Source organism: Caretta caretta, chromosome 6 (genome assembly GCF_965140235.1).
Source record: "Caretta caretta isolate rCarCar2 chromosome 6, rCarCar1.hap1, whole genome shotgun sequence".
In the NCBI taxonomy this organism is placed as follows: Eukaryota; Metazoa; Chordata; order Testudines; family Cheloniidae; genus Caretta; species Caretta caretta.
In genome coordinates, this window is record NC_134211.1 from 114,069,230 (window position 1) to 114,085,849 (window position 16,620).

The following is a 16,620-nucleotide window of genomic DNA, read 5'->3' on the forward strand; positions in this document are numbered from 1 at the left end:
TTGGGGATGTTGAAATGCCTATAGTTATCCTTGGGGACCCAGCCTACCCCGTAATACCATGGCTCACGAAGCTGTACACAGGCAGCCTGGACAGTAGTCAGGAGCTGTTCAATTACAGGCTGAGCAAGTGCAGAATGGTGGTAGAATGTGCATTTGGACATTTAAAGGCGCGCTGGTGCAGTTTACCGACTCGGTTAGACCTCAGCGAAACCAATATTCCCACTGTTATTACTGCTTGCTGTGCGCTTCACAATATCTGTGAGAGTAAGGGGGAGATGTTGAGGCAAATCGCCTGGCTGCTGGTTACGCACAGCCAGATACCAGGGCGGTTAGAAGAGCACAGGAGGGCGCGGTGCGCATCAGAGAAGCTTTGAAAACCAGTTTCATGACTGGCCAGGCTACAGTGTGAAAGTTCTGTTTGTTTCTCCTTGATGAAACCCCTCACCCCTTGGTTCACTCTACTTCCCTGTAAGCCAACCACCCTCCCCTTCTCCCTTCGATCACCACTTGCAGAGGCAATAAAATCATTGTTGCTTCACATTCATGCATTCTTTATTCATTCATCACACAAATAAGGGGATAACTACCAAGGTAGCCCAGGAGGGTGGTGGAGGAGAGAAGCACCAGGAGGGGTGGTGGAGGAGGGAAGGACAAGGCCACACAGCACTTTAAAAGTTTAAAACTAAAAACTTATTGAATGCCAGCCTTCTGTTGCTTGGGCAATCCTCTGGGGTGGAGTGGCTGGGTGGCCGGAGGCCCCCCACCGCATTCTTGGACGTCTGAGGAGGCTATGGAACCTGGGGAGGAGGGCGGTTGGTTACACAGGGGCTGTAGTGGCGATCTGTGCTCCTGCTGCGTTTCCTGCAGCTCAACCATACGCTGGAGCATAAACCTGCTTCCGTGTTGCCTCCATCTCCATTGAAGGAGTCAAACAACACGGCTGGGGTAGTGGTGGCTGAACCTCCTAAAATGACATGCAGCTCATCATAGAAGCGGCATGTTTTGGGCTCTGACCCGGAGCGGCCGTTCGCCTCTCTGGTTTTCTGGTAGGCTTGCCTCAGCTCCTTAAGTTTCACGCGGCACTGCTTTGGGTCCCTGTTACGGCTTCTGTCCTTTATGCCCTGGGAGATTTTCAGAAAGGTTTTGGCATTTCAAAAACTGGAACGGAGTTCTGATAGCACGGATTCCTCTCCCCATACAGCGATCAGATCCTGTACCTCCCGTTCGGTCCATGCTGGAGCTCTTTTGTGATTCTGGGACTCCATCATGGTCACCTCTGCAGATGAGCTCTGCATGGTCACCTGCAGCTTGCTACGCTGGTGAAACAGGAAATTGAAATTCAAAAGTTTGCGGGCCTTTTCCTGTCTACCTGGCCAGGGCATCTGAATTGAGAGTCCAGTCCAGAGCAGTCACAATGGAGCACTGTGGGATAGCTCACGGAGGCCAATACCGTCTAATTGCGTCCACAGTACCCCAAATTCGACCCAGCAAGGCCGATTTCAGCGCTAATCCCCTTGTCAGGAGTGGAGTAAGGAAATCAATTTTAAGAGCCCTTTAAGTCAAAAAAAAGGGCTTCGTTGTGTGGACGGGTGCAGGGTTAAATCGATTTAACGCTGCTAAATTCGACCTCAACTCCTAGTGTAGACCAGGGCTTAACCTGTGGCTAGCAATGCTACTCACTGAGTGAGTCAGCCCCTCCATATCTCTACCAGTGAAAGGAGACAAAAGTCCTGATCCCCTGTGGCAAGCAGAAAAGCGCCATGCATACCCTTTCCTTCTCTTTTCCCCATCTTCCCCCCTTTGATGATAATAATCATGTTTAGAAGGTAAATGAATCCTTATTCCTATTTTACAGATGGAGAAACTGTGGCACTGAAGTAACTTGCCAAAGGTCATACAACAGGCCAGTTGCAGAATTGGCCTAAAATCCTAATCCACTGACCTACTCCAGGGTGGCCAACCTGAGCCTGAGAAGGAGCCAGAATTTACCAATGTACATTGCCAAAGAGCCTCAGTAATACATCAGCAGCCCCGCCGATCAGCGCCTTCCCAATCAGGTGGGAAGGGGTGGAGTGGGGGGCAGGGCCTGTGGCAGAGCCAGGGGTTGAGCAGTGAGCACCCCCCAGCATGTTGGAAAGTTGGTACCGGTAGCTCCAGCCCCGGAGTCGGTGCCTATACAAGGAGTCGCATATAAACTTCTGACGAGCCGCATGTGGCTCCGGAGCCACAGGTTGGCCACTCCTGTCCTACTCACTGAGCCTCGCAGCATCTATTTAGCCTACTCTGATCTTCCCCAACTTCCCCCTCACCTCCTTTTTCCTCTCCTCCATAACCCCCCTCCAGCAACAGAATAAAGGACTTGGGCTCCAGGCCCCACAGTCAGAGGGAGCCCGATAGAAGAGAGAGTCAGTGCAGGGTAGCGGGTAAGCACACAGGTGCAAGCCAGCTCCTCTCTGATGTGGGCAGTTTCATCTGGGAGGAAGATGAACTGAGCAGGCAGAGAAGAACGGATCACTGCAGTGCTCCCCTGTCACTGGGCTCCCATTCAGTAGTAGACCCAGGTTTACGTCCTTCACCTTCAAGGCTCTCAATATGCTCAGGAGCAACTGCTGGGGATCACGTCTCCCTCTGCTCTATGTGATCAACAAGAATACTAATATCGATGGCACAGAGATGAGCTTCCTGAGCAGGGGACAAAATCTCTCCTCTTCAGTAGGATTCTCTGCTGCACGTCAAGCTGTGCTCAGGTTGTCTCCCCTACTTCAGCTCAGAAGCAATACACAACCCTTTCTCCCAATGGAGGCAATACACTGATCAGTACCAAAACTGCACCGGGGAAAAGGAGAGACTTTATTCTAGACACCACTGCCAGAGGTGCTCTAGACTACTGCATGGGACATGCAAGGAGGACTAGAAGAAATCCATCCTCCCAGCTTTGGCTCTTATGTTGTGTTTGCTTCATAAAACATTGGGCATGTTGGGTTGTAAGTGAGGTGACATCTCTAGAGAGAAGCTAACAGCCAGAATTACCCTGGCTACGGCCAGGGAGGCAGAGACACTGGATCCTCAGCTCGCACCCTGTGCACGCTACAAGTTCCACATAATTTTCTGTCACCTGTGGATAACGTTTCCCCATCCTCCCTCACCCACCTCCCCTCCTCTTCCACCATTTCCCTTCCCCTTCATCCACTCTCCTCCCTCCCCCATCTCCCTTCACCCTCATCCACCCTCCCCTCCTCTTCCACCCTCTCCACCCCTTCCACCATCTCCCTTTCCCTTCACCCACCCGCTCCACTCCTTCCACCGTCTCCCTGCACCCTCCTCCACCCTCCCCTCCTCTTCCACCATCTCCCTCACCCACCCACCCTTCCACCATCTCCCTTCTCCCTCATCACCCTCCCTTCCACCATCTCCCTTCTCCCTCATCACCCTCCCTTCCTCTTCCATCTCCCTTCCCCTTCATCCACCCTCCTCCTTCCACCATCTCCCTTCACCCTCACCACCCTCCATTCCTCTTCCACCACCTCCCTTCACCCTCACCCACCCTCCTCTCCCCTCCCACATCTCCCTTCCCCATCAGCCTCCTTCCCCTCCCCTTCCTTCCATCATCTCCCTTCTCCTTCATCCACCCTCCTCCTTCCACCCTCCCCTTCCACCCTCACCCACCCTCCTCTCCCCTCCCATATCTCCCTTCCCCATCAGCCTCCTTCCCCTCCCCTTCCTTCCATCATCTCCCTTCCCCTTCATCCACCCTCCTCCTTCCACCCTCACCCACACTCTTCTCCCCTCCCACCATCTCCCTTCCCCATCACCCTCCCTCCCCTCCCCTTCCTTCCACCATCTCCCTTCCCCTTCATCCACCCTCCTCCTTCCACCGTCTCCCTTCACCCTCACCCACCCTCCATTCCTCTTCCACCATCTCCCTTCACCCTCACCCACCCTCCTCTCCCCTCCCACATCTCCCTTCCCCATCAGCCTCCTTCCCCTCCCCTCCCTTCCACCATCTCCCTTCCCCTTCATCCACCCTCCTCCTTCCACCCTCATCCACCCTCCTCTCCCTCCCATCTCCCTTCCCCATCCGCCTCCTTCCCCTCCCCTCCCTTCCATCATCTCCCTTCCCCTTCATCCACCCTCCCCTCCCACCATCTCCCTTCCCCATCACCCTCCCTCCCTCCCTCCCGTCCCCTTCCACCCTCACACTTCGCCCTCACCCACCCTCCCTTCCTCTTCTAGCATCTCCCTTCCCCTTCACCCCCCATCCCAGGTACGGGCCGGGGGGTGGGGGCCCAGGTCTCTCCTCCCCCTGCTGCTGCGGGGCCCCTGCCGTTTTGCCGCAGGGCAGGGAACGGCTGCCCGGGGGCTGCTGGGGAGCCGCGGCCCTGGCTGGGCGGTGCCTGGGACCCGGCGCTCCCTGCACACAAGCCTCCGGAGCTGCCCGGCGAGCAGGACCCGCCCAGCATGGGGGCCGGGGGCCGATCGGCAGGGGGAGAGCGGGGCGGGGTGCGGCTCCTCCACGTGAGACGCTGGGCAGTGACAGGAGCCGATCGCCGCCTGCACAGCGCCGGGGACCAGCTGGGCTGGGGCTGCCTGTCCGGACCTGCCCCGCGCCCGCCAGCGGGTCCCTCCCGGGCACGCACTGGAAGCAGGGAGAGGATGATCTTTGCTGCCCCGCCTGCCAGCAGCAGCTGCCTGTGAAGGAGAGAAAAACAAGCGCAGGGAGAGCTGGGTAAGACCATCCTCTCTTTCCCACTGACCCTGGGGGGCTGCTGCGGGAGTCAGGGGGCGGCAAGAAAGTGTCAGTGGTGGCTTTTGATTTCTCAAGAGCCCGGGGCTGCAGAATCGTTTCTGGGCGGAGGCAGGCGAGCTCCGCACGCGTTCGGTAGAGAACAGGGTCCCCTGCAGCAAAGCCCGCTGCATTCAGCTGGAGGAATTTGTTTTTCCTTTAAAAGAATTGTGAAAGATCTGATTGTCTCCGACTCCGCTATGCAAAGAATTTCAGAGTGGAGGGTAACAAAATCTGGGCTGGCCCATCCACCTTAATTCACGGCGGTGCGCCCAAAAAAAAAAAAAAAAAAATATCGGATTGAGAGCTAGTCTGTACCTTCAATCCTAGGCTGCTTTTTAGCAGAAATATGGTAAGAAAAACCAGTATTTTTAGACTTGAATGTGTATGGCAGGGGTGTTTTGTAGGTATGTTTTGTAAAATATTACTATATAAAAGGCCAGATTCTGACACCCTACTCTTACTCTGCTGGGGTCCCACTGATTTTAGGTTAAAATGTCAGCATCTGCCCCTTACAAATGCCTTCATTAGCTGTGATGGGCTATAGTGTAATTACATGCTTTAAAATATTATCATAATTTACTTAGAATAACAGCTAAATTGACCTATAAACTAACCGATATGCTCTCTCTGAAAGATGCAGTCCTTCTGGCTGAGGGTGAGGCACATTGGTAGTGGAGTATGGGGAAGTTTCTACTTCTGCTTGCTGTGCTAGATCTAGAGACATACCACATCAACTACATGCTTTTAAAAATTGCTTTTGAAGGAAAAAAGAAAAGGAGGACGTGTGGCACCTTAGAGACTAACAAATTTATTTGAGCATAAGCTTTCGTGAGCTACAGCTCACTTCATCGGATGCAGCTTATGCTCAAATAAATTTGTTAGACTCTAAGGTGCCACAAGTACTCCTTTTCTTTTTGCGAATACAGACTAACACGGCTGCTACTCTGAAACCTGTCATTTTGAAGGAGAGTATCCTGTCTGGCATTTTTCAGCAAGGCTTCCCCATATCTTACCCCACCCATTCCTGTGTGCACACAGGTGCACACACCCACTGCCATTTCCCAGAGAGCATTTTCGCTGACATCCTAGCAATGCTGTGAAGGGATAACCTAATCAGCGCATCAACAACCTCAGATGAGTTCCAGAGCCATGAGGAAAATCTAGGAGCTCTCCTGGCATCCTGGCTATAGTCTCAGGCAGGAGAAACTCTCCAAATCCTGCCTGAGGTTCTAATTCCCAGCACTGTACCCATTTTATGAGACACACAGTTCTTGCCCAGGTTCCTTGGACTCAGCATACATACATGCCAAATGATCTGACATGGCAACTCCTCTGGGTGGGCAAACCCCAATTTGAGAAGCACATCAAACAGAATATTATGTAGCTTGCACCGTACTCAGGGGTCAGACTGTTGGCCAAATTCAAGCCTGGTGTAAAGGAACTGAACTGAAGTGAGTGGAGTTACACTAAGAATGAATTTAGCCTACTGCATTTGCCTGGACTTTAACTTCTGTTTCTCAATAGTCGGACTCAACCCTATTTGATCCTTGTTGACTTGATTTTCCATTATGCAGAGGAAATGTAGGTGCTGTCAAATAAGACCTAGAAAATATGGTATGCAGAAATTTATCAAGATACCTGAAAAGTTATTTCTGTCTTGTAATAAATGGATAGTTCTATCAGACTCTCATCAAAGGATCTCACTTTACAAGTGTTAATTTTGAAGTCTCACATGACCATTGTGTATAGGATAATAGATGAAGGATTTCTCCCACTGCTATATAATGGAGCCCTGTCTGCAGGAGAAGATGGGAGCTGTTGATAACTATACATCAGGAATAAACAACTTATCCAGTTAAAGCTGGCCTGATGTTTTAGGAGGCCGAATGTAATTATCTGAGATGCCGTTCAACTCTGGGACCATGCTAGGGGGGAAAGTCCCAGAGCCCAACCTCCAGCCTGAGCCCAAATGACTACAGTGCAATTTTATAGCCCTGCAGCCCAAGCCCTCCCGCCCACGCCAGCCCAAGTTAGCTGACATGGGCCAGCCACAGGTGATTTATTGCAGTGTTGACATACCACAGAGCCCTAGGAATTATCCATGCTTTTTTACATTTATGATCTTGATACTTTTTACTTGATTGAGTAAAAATGTTAAATATATTGTAAATTCTAGCTGTAGTCTTACAATGTGATTTAACACTATTCTGACTTTGCCGTGGCATGGGGCTCACCACTTAACTCTTAAAACGTTATCAAAGTATTTTCTAGTCATTTTCACAGCACACTTTATTAGGAGTCTCTAATTCCCAGCTAGAACCAGAACTCAGGTTTATTTACCTGTTTTATGGAATCACATACGTACAACAGATTATTATAGGGATGCTTATAAGTACTGTGCTCCCAACATTGACTTTGTCTTATAAGGTGAAAAATGAACACTGAAAGCACAAAGTACAACATGGATTTTGCAAACATTTATCTTTTTAAGATACTTGGGAGGCACTCATGTACTACCGTGTAAAGGGCCATGCAAATACTTACATAAACGATTAGATCAAATCAAAGGTTGAGATTTAGACTATCATCCTTGATTATAGTTAATTTAGCTGGCATTGTTTCTGTTAGTTCTGCTGTGGATTTGGGCGTGGGCTCTGACACAATGTTCTGGTAGTTCCAGTTTAGGAGCTGTGCTGGAAGAATACGAAGGAAGGAACAATTAAAAGAACCTTGCAAAAGAAATGCACTGAATAGTTCTGTGCCTTAGCCAAGCAACTAAACTTTCTAATCAGAGGCTGGGCACTGTCTGTTTTCCCTGGGAAAGTGACTGCTGTATAACAGACAAATTTTGTAATTGCTTCCAGATGTCGACAGCTTGGATGGGTAGCCAATTTTATGGAACTGAATGTGGAAATAAGTACAAAGAGGGTGTCTGTATTCATGTGCTGTTGAGTCACAGCGTATGCATATAAAGAGTTATTGCAGTTGAAAGTAACTAGTTGTATAATGTGGCAGCTGAATATTGGTTGTGATTTGTCAGCATAGTCTTTTATTCCCACAGAAAGTTTAAAGTCAGAGGGGTCTTTGTTGATTAGCAGTATGATAATTTTTCGATTTGACATAATGATCAATATTGTTTCCAAGTTCAGCTATTTCCAACAGCCTGGCATCTTACCTGACATTTCAAAATGCTTCAAAATAGTGAAGTCAGAAATAAATGAAAACATAGGATTTCATGATATACTTAAAATGACCTTAGGAAAGCTGTGAATGAATAAAGGGCCTGACAACAAAGTCAATGGAATTATACTGGGCAGGAATTGGACCCAAATGATAAAATCCTGGCTCCATTGAAGTCAAATGGAGTTTTGTCATTGACTTCAGTGGGATCAGGATTTCACCCAAAATGTTAAAACCGCCTTAAAAGTGAGAGCTGCCTTCAAAAGAGACATTAGACTAGGAATAATCCAGTTTAACAATAAGCAGCTGTAGATCTGTCAGATTTTGGAGTTGAAAAGATCCCAAGTATGGTTCTGCTCACTATAGTTATAGTTATGGCAGTTGTTCTGTGCCAGGAGACGGAGAGTTTGTTCTCTGCCTTGGCATACAATTAGAGTCATAGGCCTGGTCTACACTTAAAGTTAGGTTGAGATAGGTATGGTGCTTTGGGATGTGAAAAATTAACACCGCTGAGTGCCGTCATTAAGCCAGCCTACTCCCTGGTGGAGACACAGTTAGGTCTATGGAAGAATTCTTCTGTCAACCTAGCTACTTCCGCTCAGGGAGGTGGAGTTCCTGCATCGACTGAAAAACTCCTTCTATCGCTGTAGAAAGAGTCTACACTAAGGTGCTACAGCGGTATACTTGCAGCATTGTAGCTGTGTGGCTGTAGCACCCATGATGTAGACATGGCCATGGAGTTTAAGGCCAGAAAGGATCACAAGACCACCTACTCTGACCTCCTGTACATCACAGACACTTAAGGCCCACTCATTCACCCTTGTACTGAGCCCAATAACCTGGATTAGACTCGAGTCCGTTCTTCAGGTAGAATTGTTCCCTGAGAACTGGGCATTGGTGTTGGGATGAGATTCCTGAAAGAGAGGAATATAAAAGGGAAAGTCTGATATATGTGTAAATAAAGCAGTTACAGTTACACTTAGAAGATATCCAGATGTCACTTCTTTGATTTTCTCCTCCACTGGGAAGCCAACCTGAAAGGCCCTAGATATCTGCTACTGCTTGGCAGAGGGGCAATGCTGTTATCAGAACAGGAGACTGGGGTCAGGAGAAGGGGCAACAATAAGTACCTCAAAGCATCCGAGCGCCACAGTGGTTTTGCTCACTTTAGTGTCTCTGGCTTGGAAAGCTGAACCATGTTTTAGTGAGCCAGGACATCAAAGCCCAAGGATAGAAGTCACGAGAGGAGAGTTGGGCAGAATGCAGTCCAGCTCCATCCCGTGCAATGCAGGATGCTCGATATACTGAGCAAGACTGTCCCCAGCCCTTGCACAGGTCACAATGGGTAAGAAGGGATGGAAGTAGACTTCCTTCCTTGGTAGAACCTGTGGCCAGAGCAGCACAGGAACTAATCCTTTCCTGTACTCCCAGGAATATATGCCACTTCCAAGGGGCCAGGGAGGAGGTGGGGCCATCATACCCGCCTCTTTGTACTAGCCTTCCTAGCACACTAGCAGAACAAGTGGCATCTTCCTAAAGGATGTTCACCAAGGCGAGCCCAGGCCTGCTTGAAGCACATTCCTTCGCTGAGCTCCTGAGTTTACGTGCAGCCTTGTGTCTCTGCACTGTTATCAATACAAGGCTGTGCAGAGACGCCCCAGCCCTCACAGCTGTCCAACAAAATGAATGAAGATGACATCGTTTTTAACTTAGCTGAGCCGGGTCTGTTTGTCTTGATATAGCTGGGACATAACTTCGTTACAGTCCAATCACTGGCAATTAAACTACATTATTTTTAACAAGGCAGCTCTCTCTGTGCTTCTTATTCCACATTGGTTTTATCTATCTGCAAGCTGTCTTCTGCTTATCCGTTTGGATGGCATTCTCTTCTGTTAAGTCATGCACATCCAGCCCAAAAAGGGATGTGTTGTATTTTCTTTCGAAGATGTTTGCACCATCCGTTCTTAGGGCCTCCAGATGGAAGCACAGGCTTATCTAATACAAGGTAGCTTAGTTTTGTAAATAGATTTTCTTCTATAGTTCAACACCCAAGGGCCTAATTTTCCATTGCCTTTGTGTGGTCATGCATAGCAGCAGTAAAAAGCTACCATTCTGAGGCCTTGTGTACACACCAACTTGACCTTGTTTAATTCAACTGGATTAGTTAAACTGGTGCAAACCCCTGTGTGGACACTCTTATTTCAGGTTAAGAGTGTTTTATTTCAGTTCAGTTTAATCTTCATAATCAATTTAAGGTAAACCACAAAAATTCTGGATTACAGCAAAATTAGTGTCCACACAGCTTTTGCACTGGTTTAATTACATTAATTTAAAATCATACCTTAAATTGAACCAGTGCACCACTGTGTATAGACAAGCCCTGATTGGGTAGCATTTTACACCCATTTTTCACAGGTGTGAATGACTACAGAAGGTGCAGGGCATTGGAGAATCAGGCTTCTTTCCCTACCTGTTCCAGACCAAAATTTTATCTTCCAGAAGGCCAGGATACTCCCAGATACTTTGCCTTGCATCTGCTTCCCAGATCACTATTTCATCTCTGTGAACTGTTATCTACTTGGTCCCCCCCAGTAAATTATGAGAATTTATTTTGCTTTCAGTTGTCAGTAGCTTTCTCTTCTGTAAGCATGGCTCTCCTGTTCTCCAATGGCAGTATCCACCATGTTTATTTAATCATACCCCACAACTCCCACCCCCACCTTAGTTTCTCACGCAAAACCTCAGTATAAGAGCCAGTCAACGAACTGTACTTTTCTGATGTTTCTTCAGTAATGTGACACAGCCCTTCATGGACTATAAAGCCATGAGCGACCACTATAATAATCTAATCTGGCCTCCTGTATAACACAGGCCATAAAACTTCCCTGAATTAATTGAGTCTTCTAGAGAGGTGCCTGCCATTGTCTGTCACCATTTGTATTTTAAAATGCAGGCTTTTGGGGTGGTAGCTAACTCCATAAGACTTCCACACATCTAACTCCACCAATCTAATTTAACACTGTTTAGTGATTAGTCATGGCCAGGAGCCCATTGTGCTGGGGACAGAATCAAGATAACAAAAAGACAATCTCTGCCTCAAAGTGTTTTCAGTCTAGAAGATGCAGATTGTGTTTTTCAGCCAAGATATAATGCTGCAGCCCAAAACTGCACTGAGGTCCGTCCCGCTGTTCATAAATTATAGCTGCTACATAAAATATCCAGAGATTCCAGCTTTCTGGGCCAGATTGTGGAGCTTTTGCTCATATTGCTGAGCACATCCATAAGTAGAGCTATTGATTTCCGGAGGGCTGTTTGTGAGTGTAATTGTTCGCCATTGCAAATGCTCTACAATCTGCGCCTTTTGTGTATTCTTAGATCAAAAATGGCTGACAAAAATGAGTCACTCCATCAATTAGATTAATTACTTCTGCCATTAAAAACTTTGGAAATCATTGGTTTAAGTTTCAGCCATATCTAGAATGTAGACATAGTGGGAATAAAAAGCTTGTTGGGAGAAAGAAAAGTAGATTGCAATATTTTTACAGGATTTTAGTGATTCACTAAGATATTGTGAAGCAAACATTGACTTGCCTTGTTCGTGTGAGCTAATGCACTGTTGGGCACAGAATCAAACCTTCCCCTTGGCTAAACTGCAGGAATAAATACACCTAATGTTATAGACTAGAAATAGCTAAATCATTTCTCTCCATTTTAATTAGGGAAATGTGGCTTTTAGCTCATTCAGTTGCAGTTTCTATAAGTAGCAAGGTTGAATTACTCAATTTCTCTCTATTACATTGATTTCCTAAGGGTCAAAACCTGATCCCACTGAACAACGGGACTCCAAACTGCAGAACATAATGTCCAGTATTTGTGAGCTGTTTAGTGTTTATCCATCTCTGAAGAGCACTTGCTGCTTTTGAAAGCCTGGGGACAAATTCTACTCTTCTCAAATGTTACTGTTATTCCTATCTAGATATTGGAGTTACATTGGATTTACACTACTGTAACTGAATGCTAAATGTGCCCCACAAGGTCTATAAAGGTATGTTTACACTGCAGTTAGACACCCATGGCTGGCCAGTGCCAGCTGACTCGGGCTTGCCGGGCTCAGGCTGCAAGGTTACTTAATTGTGGTGTAGACTATTGGGCTTGGGCTGCAGCCTGGGTTCTGGGATCCTCCCACCTTGCAGGGTCCTAGATTCTGGGCTCCAGCGATTAAACAACCCCTTAACTCAAGCCCCACTAGCCTGAGTCAGTTGGCTCGGGCCAGCCGTGGGTGTCTAATTGCAGTGCAGACGTACCCTAAGACAGTGGTTCTCAACCAGGGATCCGGGGCCCCCTAGCGGACCTTGAGCAGGTTTCGGGGGGTCTCCACGCAGGGCCAGCATTAGACTCGATGAGGCCCAGAGCAGAAAGCCAAAGCCCCACCACATGGGGCTGAAGCCCAAGTCCCTGAGCCCTGCCACCCGGGGCTGAAGCTGAAGTCTGACCAATGTAGCTTCGTGGGGGCCCCTGTGGCATGGGGCCCCAGGCAATTGCCCTGCTTGCTACCCCTTAACGCCAGCTCTGGTTTTTATATGCAGAAACCCAGTTGCTATGACACAGGTGGGCCGTGGAGTTTTTATAGCATGTTGGAGAGGCCTCAGAAGGAAAAGGTTGAGAACCCCTGCCCTAGGAGAATGAAAGGAGCTCTATTACCTGGCCAAATTGGTTACACTTTCTCAGATTGATTAGGAAGTCTGCAAGCCTCAAACTGTTGTTCTGGGTGCACTCATAAGAAAGCATTGGAGCAGTTCATATGTGTAGAGCTGGACTGCTTTAATAAAAAATGTCATTTTATTTATTCATTTAAAGATATTGGACAAGTCTAGTGTCTTCTATGTATTAGGCCAGGCAGTGAGAGACAGCTCCTAAGCTGGTGTAAAGTGGTGCAGCTTTTTAAACTTCAGTGGAGCTTTGCTTGTTTACACCAGCTGAGGATCTGGCCCAGGTAACTTAACCCACTTTTCTATTTATTTGGAAAGACAGAGTAAAATAAAACTTAATGCCAGCAAACTGTTTATGAAGTTCTTGAGATCCTTGCATAGAAAGCACTATGGAAGAGCAAGACATTATTACTACTAATGGAAACACACCGTATATAACTTTAAACAATCTTTATAGCAAAGGCGTTTTGCTACAAGCAGGAACATAAAAATTACTCATAAAACACTTTGCTTTCAATCCACCCTGTCTATCACTTCAATTACAAGACATTGGACTAGATTTGAAAATAAAAGGTTTGAGAAACACAATTCTAGGCCCCCAAAACTGATGTCTGAAATAATTGATACCTCATTGGTACAAATTCTGGAGCAGAGCAATGGAAAGGTTAAAATTGGCCAAGATGTTTTAGAATTACAGAACTGCAACATGAATAAGTTTTTTAAACTGGCTTCAAACTTTTCTATATGGCTCTAGAGCAGTGGTTCCCAAACTGGTTCCGCCGCTTGTGCGGGGAAAGCCCCTGGTGGGCCGGGCCGGTTTGTTTACCTGCTGCAGCCGCAGGTTCAACCGATCGTGGCTCCCAGTAGCCACGGTTTGCGGAGCAGCAAACCGCGGCCACTGGGAGCCACGATGGGCCGAACCTGCGGCCGTGGCTTCCAGCAGCTCCCATTGGCCTGGAGCAGCGAACCGCGGCCACTGGGAGCCGCGATCGGCTGAACCTGCGGATGCGGCAGGTAAACAAACCGGCCCAGCCCACCAGGGGCTTTCCCTGCACAAGCGGCGGAACCAGTTTGGGAACCACTGCTCTAGAGAAAGTAATTGGATTAAATTTAAAAGCATTTCTGGAGGGGATTAGTTTCTAAGCACACTAAGCCCCTTTTCTACCTTATACAAGAAATGATTTTAAACAGCTCAGATTCTTAACTTTTAAAATTAGTGATTGAACATGCTCAGTAGCAATTCCTCATAATGTTTGTATGCAAACAAAGCTTCCAATAAAGTACAATAGAGAGGCACAGCCACAGATTGTAAGGTGAGGGAGATAATAACTTTTATTGGACCAACTTCTGCTAGTGAAAGAGACAAGCTTTTGAGCTTACACAGAGCTGTTCTTCAGGTCTGTGTAAACTCAATAGCTTGTCTCTTTCGTCAGCAGAAGTTGCTCCAATAACAGATATTACCTCAGCCACCTTGTCTCCCCAATATCCTGGGACCAACACGCTACAACCCTGCTGCAAGCAATAAAGTGTGTGGAAGAGAGAAAGGATCCAGTCACTTGAAAGAGTGGGTGTGTTATGGAAATCCCAGCTAAGGTTAGTTTTGTTTGAATAGGGGGTGAGTACATATCGGGTGTGTGTAATTAGGCCACTTGCTGTGTAAAATAACCAACTGACCTGGTTCAATGTAATGCCCATAAATATTCATTCAAATTGTGAGTGGCTGTTTGGTTGAGCCCTGTTTTTGCCCCATTCATTTGTGAACATCCATACAAATATTTTTTGTTCCCACGGATGTTTGGGAAGTGGCTATTCTCTGTATGAATGTCCATCTTCTTGTGTGAATATCCATCTTGTATTTGTGCACATACAAGAGTAGGACTGGTCCAAAAGTTTTGAATTAAACATTTTCCATCGAAAAATGCAGTTTCATTAACATCAAAACTTTCTGCTTGAGAAGATCAATTTTAGTGGAATTTTCTGTTGGTAAAATTAAAATGAATCTCTATCTTCCATGAGGCACAGCAGCAGTTCAGGCACAGGGAGAAACTTAGGTGCATCATGGGAGATGTAGTCCAGCCAAGAGTAGGGCCCATAGAGAAAAAGGGATACAGGAGAGGCCAAGAACTACATCTCCCATAAGGTACCACGGTGGCTGAGGCAGACTGAGAAATGAGTGTCAACCTAACTCAAAATGAAACATTTCAATATTTCTGAATCAAATTTTTTCTGAACAATGTTTTGATATTTAGACTTGTCATCCAGATTCAGGAAGAAAACGAATGTCAAAACATCACAATTTCCTGCAAGACAGAAATTTTATTTTGTATTAGCTTTATATTCTTTATCCTCCACCTGCCATTCACTTTGTTTGAGAAGTTTCAGGCTTCCAGTCAGGGGGCAGGAATAATACCATGTGATTTAGGTTTCAAATCACACACCAAAAGTAGCATGAAAAAAAAGTGAACAATCCTTAAACAACCTGTAGCCTGAAAATTCTTCCACCAGACTCTTTGGTGAATACTCATGCACACGTTAGCAAGAAAGCTGGATTGGCTTGCAAACAAGTTGTAAACACAACAAAGGGATACCTTGGATAATTTATTCACAGTAAATAATTTGGCCAGCTCTAACAGAAAAGCCCATTTTGTTACGCCAAAGTAACATTATTATTAATTGTTCATGTTACAGCAGCACCCAGAATGCCCTAGCAGGATCAGGGCCCCATTTTGTTAGGTTCTATTTAAACACATAGTAAGACAAGAAAGTGAAAGTGTGGGACCCTTACTGAATGGGGGAGGCAACCTAGTGACAGATGATGTGGAAAAATCTGACATACTCAGTGCTTTTTTTGCCTCGGTCTTCACAGACAACGTCAGCTCCCAGACTGCTGCACAGGGCAGCACAGTATGGGGAGGAGGTGAGCAGCCCTTAGTGGTGAAAGAACAGGTTAAGGACTATTTAGAAAAGCTGGACATGCACAAGTCCATGGGGCCGGATACAATGTATCCAAGAGTGCTGAGGGAGTTGGCTGATGTGTTTGCAGAGCCATTGGCCATTATCTCTGAAAACTCGTTGGCAATCGGGAAGGTCCCGGACAATTGGAAAAAGGCAAATATAGTACCCATCTTTAAAAAAGGGAAGAAGCAGAATCCGGGGAACTACAGACCGGTCAGTCTTACCTCAGTCACTGGAAAAATCATGGAGCAGGTCCTCAAGGAATCCGTTTTGAAGCACTTGGACACGAGGAAGGTGATCAGGAACAATCAACATGGATTCACCAAGGGCAAGTCATGCCTGACCAACCTGATTGCCTTCTATGATGAGATAACTGGCTCTGTGTATATGGGGAAAGTGGTGGACGGGATATACCTTGACTTTAGCAAAGATTTTGTTATGGTCTCCCACAGTATTCTTGCCAGCAAGTTAAAGTATGGATTGGATGAATGGACTATAAGGTGGATAGAAAGCTGGTTCAACGGGTAGTGATCAATGGCTCGATGTCTTGTTAGCAGCTGATATCAAGTGTAGTGCCCCGGGGTCGGTCCTGGGGCCGGTTTTGTTCAACATCTTCATTAATGATCTGGATGATGGGATGGATTGTATAGCTGTTTCTTTGAGAAGCTTTAGCCCCTTCATGGTTTTGAGCAGAGGCTTGAAATTTGGTAGGACTATTGCTTGGTGCCAAGCATGTGCCTTTTTTAGATCCCAGGGAAAAGGGACCAAATTTGGGCAAGCTATAAGCCTTTGCAAATCTCAGATCGCACACACTCATTAGAAACTAGTTAGAGTTTCGAAGCTAAGATCTCTGGAGATTCAGTCTGCACTGAGCATCCGCCAACCTAGGGCTGCAGGAGCCAAGCAGGACTTCCCTTGCAATTTGCACCTCCCAGCTGCTGTGGTATTGGGCACTGGAACTGTAAACAGGGAGACTGCTTTTCCTGTGCT

General features: G+C 46.9%; 1 protein-coding gene across 1 annotated transcript in view; it reads left to right on the plus strand.

Annotated features, from left to right (window-relative positions):
- Positions 1-4,199: 4,199 nt before the first annotated feature.
- LOC125638200 (inverted formin-2-like) overlaps positions 4,200-16,620 on the plus strand; it is a 51,821-nt gene continuing 39,400 nt past the window's right edge. The window contains exon 1 of the mRNA XM_048853654.2: positions 4,200-4,726. The gene's annotated coding sequence lies outside the window, so the exon portion shown is untranslated. The remainder of the gene's footprint in view (positions 4,727-16,620) is intronic.